This window comes from Pimephales promelas, chromosome 1, assembly GCF_988280905.1.
Source record: "Pimephales promelas chromosome 1, fPimPro1.hap1.1, whole genome shotgun sequence".
Classification (NCBI taxonomy): Eukaryota; Metazoa; Chordata; class Actinopteri; order Cypriniformes; family Leuciscidae; genus Pimephales; species Pimephales promelas.
This window is the reverse complement of record NC_142769.1, coordinates 34012245-34018244: the sequence shown is the minus strand read 5'-3', so window position 1 is coordinate 34018244 and position 6000 is coordinate 34012245.

Here is a 6000-nt window from a genome sequence, read left to right as displayed (position 1 = left end):
AATTCAGAAATACAATCTGTAAGTGTTTGTGAGTAATGTAGAGTTGTCGCACGTATGCGTTTAAGGCCCCGTTTACACGAGAACGATTCCGGGTGAAAACGTAAAAATATTTTATCGGATGTGCCTTTCGTTTACACGGCGACGGCGTTTTTGGGGCTTAAAAACGCAAAAAAGTGAAACCACCCTCCAGAGTGGAAATCTTAAAAACGCTCCACCGCCGCGTTCCCGTGTAAACGGTAAAAACGCAAAAGTCTGCTTGACAGTGAAGGTTGTACGCAGGCGCATGGACTTGGTGTTGTTGTATGCACTCCTAGCCGCCTGAAGTGCATACTACATTGAATCACACTTGCACGTGGATTTCCCAAACAAAACGCTCGTCTAAACGCAGAATTTTGCGTTCTCTTCAGAATTGTTTCCGTGTAAACATAGCCTACAGTAAGTGTGTGTGGATTAGTGTGTGTGTGTGTTTACGAGGAATAGAGATCTCAGTCTGTAGTCACACTACTGATGAGTGTCAGACAGTCTGATCCGCTTAAAGCCACTCATACGGTTTCATTCACTCAACCACTCATCAGCTCAGAAAACTAAACCTGTACACACGCTGAAATCAGGATAGTCATATATAAGATACTATATCTATATTAGTTCCATAATTGAAGTTAAAGTTAAATTGAAGTAAAGTTAGTTCCATAATTAGAGTTAATATAACTTTATTAGTTATTTTATGCTATTTATTAAAATCCAACAACACATTCTAATTTTTGTTTGTTAGGCAAAGAACCACTTGTGAAAAAAAACAGGAAATGTACAAAGACTTACACGCTGAATAAAGAGGGTGTTTCTTCAACACAGGATCTTATTAAAAGATGCAAAAAAGGTGTAAAGAAAGAGAAGAGGAAGCTATTCACGCATACATACACTAGAGTTTGGCAAGGGAGTCAGCCTTTTGAGACTGTCCTTCCTCCTGCATCCCTTTATCTGTATGGCAGGATCCTTTCAGAGATACAACGGGGGTGTGTTAGGGTTAAGGAGGAGGTCTGTTGACAGCACAGATACACACTGATGTACAAATGCAGGCACACACATACACACAATAATCTTCTGGCAGAATAAAACAATACCCTAGTGAGTGGCTTGGCCCGGGCACCCTGGCACGCACTCTCCCACATCCTCAGTTCCTGGCCTGATTGGTGCCAACTCTCCTGACTCTTTCTGCCAAACGCATAAAGAAAGACTGTGAAGAGGGGCCCTGTGGAAGAGATTGAGGACGTCTTCAGATATTCCGGTAAATAGAGAAAACAATTCTTCCAGAGCAGAAAACCAGCGGAGGCCACAAAAACATTCCAGAGGAAAGATATTTCACTCTGCCAGTCAGACCTGCTGCATAATAATTCAACAGCCGACGATAAAAACCTGAAGACACTAAAGTATCATCATTACATGCAGAGGGCTCTGAAATATTTAAAAAGCGTCTGATTGGCTGACAAATTATAAAACACTCAAACGTGTCTGAGCAAAGTTCAAATGCTAACACCAGCTCGTGAATTGAGATAAAAATCAGAATATATAAAGCCTAGGAGGTTTAATACTTCTACCCTTCATATCTCTCTCACTCCCTCTTCTCTTCTTGCTTCACTACTCCAGGCCCAAAGTGCTCATTTGTGATTAAATAAAGTCATCGTCTAGCAATCATTTATTCTTAATGAATTCCAGTCTCTCTCCAGATCACTCCGTCCTCCAAAACTGTTCTTTCTTCTCATCAATGTATTATAAGAGAGAGAGATATAGAACAATGAAAAGGAGATGAATATATTACATGCAATGGATCCACGGTAAAAATACAATACACAATAATATCTGTTTTCAATGACTGCCTGAATGACCTCCCATCACCACAAAGCCAGTACAAAATCCCAATTATTCTTCATTGCTTTTCCTTCTTAAACTTCCTTGGCTGGATTTCTGTTTAACTTCTGCCATCATTGAAAAAACACTGACTGCAAAGGAATCTATTTTATTTTTCTGAAAATGTTTGCTCAAGGCTACAATAAATAATATTTTTCAAGGAATCATTGCAGGATAATCAAGCATCTGTAAATTGGCAATCATCGTCATAACATCAATCTATGACCGGTAGGGATTCTCTAACCCAGTGATTTAATGCAGCACAATTTTTGGAGGGTAAAAAATTACATTACTATGGTTTCTTACAGGTGGGAAGAAAAAAAAAATACAACATTAAAGTAAAAGAAGATAAATCATTTTCAGACCATATTTTAAACAAATTTATATTATTTACAAAATATAAAAATGTATTTATACCAGTTGGTATATTTTAGGAGGATGGTCCCTCAATTTCTTTTTAGGATTCTGTAGCATCAAAAAGTTTGAAAACCCTTGAGATGGGAATTAATTACAAGGGCATAACTTTGGTTATTAGCACTATATTTGTTGCATTAAAGGGATACTCTAAACTAAACTTTTTTTTTGGAAATAGGCTCATTTTACAACTCCCCCAGAGTTAAACAGTTGGGTTTTACCGTTTTCAAATGTATTCAGACGATTTTTTGATATATACTGTAGAAGAATATCAGTAACCAGACAGTTTCTGGTCTCATTGACTTGCATAGTATATTTTTTCAATGGGATCAGAAACGGTCTGGTTACTGATAATCTTCTAAATATCAGAAAATCGGCTGAATGGATTTGAAAATGGTAAAACTCTGGGGGAAAGTTTAAATCTGTTTAACTCTAGGGGAGTTGTAAAATGAGCCTATTTCCAAAAAAAAGTGGAGTATCCCTTTAAGTGTAAGAGGTCACACTATTGAGTCTTGCAACTGACAAATTCTTAAAATTACCATTAAACTCTATCTGTTTGTCCGCAGGTGTATATTAGTAACAATGAGGTTGTTTTTACTTTGTGATGTGGAATGAAATGAAATGGAGAGTGTTCCAATAAGAGATTGAGAAATTACGCTCATCATTAGAGCAATATTTAATATAACAATTGGTAATAAGGGGAGGATTTAGAAGAAATAACCTCTGCAGATGCTTCGGCACATGTGAAGAGAGATCACAATCACAGACTTCTAAGCCGGGTGTAGATTACAGATTATTTGGGTGGTTAAGATGAAAGACCAGGCCAAAGCCCCTCTTGACACGGTCCAGCATCATCTGTAGGGTGTGACAGCTGCGGCTGTAGTGAAGCATGTACTGACTGTTCCATAGAAACACTTGTCATTTTTTCTAACTGTAAGCACACTCTATTTAAAAAAACAAATGTCTGGCTAGATATATGATACATTCTTTGCATCTCACAAATACATCAAATGATCATTCATGTTCTCACACACACACACAAACACACGTGCCATGTCGCAGAACCTGATTTCACAATGTACAACATGTTCCTGGATCAACATCTTTGTTGATCCTGGAACAACATTCCATTCAGCCAATCATATTTGAGATGACAAGGTGTTATTCACCTATCAATTCCCACTACATTTAGGGATCACTTATAGGTAGGGTTATATTTACATGTTTAGAAAACTACGTTGTTCCAGGATTGACAAAATATTTTGAACCAGGAACGCATCTAACTCAGGACATGCGTACATGACGCATGCTCACGTGGACACCTGAGTAAGTCAAGCAAAAAAGAATCACATTTCTGACCTGCAGCCCACTCTTCACCCCAGAACATGCCCTCAGCGAGCAGATCTTCTTCGGGAAGCATGAATGACCCTGCCGCCCTGCATTAGTTCCTATTAGTTATGCTAACTGCATCATTAGGACTCAACAACCATTCACTACACAGGTGTGACGCATCAATTATTGCTGATGACAGAGAGAGAGAGAAAGAGAGAGAGAGAGAGAGAGAGAGAGAGAGAGAGAGAGAGAGAGAGAGAGAGAGAGAGAGAGAGAGAGAGAGAGAGAGAGAGAGAGAGAGAGAGAGATTTTCCCTGGAAAGAGAAAGAGGAGATCCCACATAACTCCACTCGAGGCTCCAGTAAATGTCAGCCAGTGTCAGGGTGTGTTTGTCTCCGCCATTGCTGGTCAAGATGCCCAGAGTATCTATCTGTCACAGCTGCCCTTTCTTTGCGTGTGTGGGCATTTATTTTCTCACTCACACTTTATAACTCCACACACATATTGGGGACATTAAGAGTAGTGGAGACCGTCAGACAGGGGTTGTGTGTCTCTTCAGGAAAGGTGACAGAAAGTATGTATGACTCACTCTGACACTGCCAAATGTCCTTGAGACACATGCACTCAAAAATGAATGAAGTAACATAGCTTTCAGTTAGTTATAGAGCAGAGACTATGGGCTAGGATTTATGTAAACTCAAAGGGACTAAAGGAAATCACTAATATTAAACATGCTCTAAGAGATGTCACACGTTTTTTAGGCCAAAACATTTTTTTTGTCACATACAGCAAACATCTCCTCACTATCCGCTATCTGCCTGTCCCCTAAACACACTGTAAAAAAACACGGTCTATGCAGACAACCCAGGCTCCACAAATGGCAACAAAAACAAACTGCGGCAGCCCGCTCCACGAAACATAACAAACTGTTCCAGCCAATAACTGGCCGTGGGGTGGGGTTTGGGGGGGTCAGTGCAGATGAGGAGGAGGGAGGGTCTATCTAGCCTCCGTTTTGTTTGAAAATACTTTAAACGTCAACAAGAAGTCACGTCACCCAACATTGCTTAGAGCACCTTTAATATATCATAAGACTCAACCTTTTTCACTCCAAGGCCCGCTATTGTCCTCAACAATAATCAAAGGCCCATAGCCTTAGTTTTGTCTTTAATACTTATTTTAATTTTACAGAAACTAGGATAAGTGACTAGAATAAGTCATTCAATTATAAGTATATAATTACAATTAAAATTTTGGGGGGGGGGGGGTTCCTACCCACTCTATTGGAAAAACAGACTGTGGTCTCCAGCAGAGGGCACTCACACTTACACACACGAGCAGTGTTTCTTTCTTTCCAGAACAGTCTCTTGGGGACAGCAGACTGATTTGACCTCTTCTGCCCTTACGTCTGTTATTTCGGCAGTGACCTCACAGATGTCACTCAGTCTTCTGCTCATGGGCCAGCCTGCTGACAGGAGGTCACAACCAGTGCTGACCCCGTCACTATCACTTTGCGCACAAAGAGGACATGCACACAGACTCTCACATGCAGGTCTCAAGTCTTTTGTCACAGTGTGGTGTGTATAGTTGCGGTGTGTGTGACAGCGTGTACCCAATGATTTCTGCTGTCGGTGTGTGAGAGTGTGTTTATGTGTGCAAGCATCAGTGAACAGCCTATTTTTTTTACATTTCCACATGCAGAGCTACTTTGATTGCCATCTCGCTGCCGATGTGTGAAAACTGCTAATGAGAGAGGAAGGAGGGAGAAATAAAAATGTGGCAAAACATAAACTGTTTACTTGCAAACCACCCACACATCTCCCGTCTCCTCTCTCTTTACCTTCCTCTCTATCTTTGTACGTCTCCGACTTTGTCTTACACAAGCATTTAGCAATTATGTTAGTGAGGAGAGACGCAAAGATCATTTAAAAATTTCCAAAAGCAATGAATTTAAAAATATCCAAACAAAAAGTTTGACTCAGCTTGTCTCTATAATTACATACTGTTGAACTCATTAATTAATTAGGGGATAGATGAAATTGCTCTGGGTACAGTCAATAATGTATTATGCAGATAAATAGAGCAATTATAATAAGTCATTCTAATTATAGACAAACATTAGGAAACAGCAGTAACACACCATGCGTCTGTGTCCAATTATGTTTGGCTGCTCCTGTCCTCTATTTTCAATGCTTGGGTAGCCATGCTAGCCAGACAATAATCACAGCTAAACATACATTAAAAAGAGGAAATATGTGTGAGTGCACACAACACACGCACACACAAATTAAATGACTGGATGATTTATGAATGACTAAAGTTAATAACACAGTGAGCGACTGAACAAAAGGA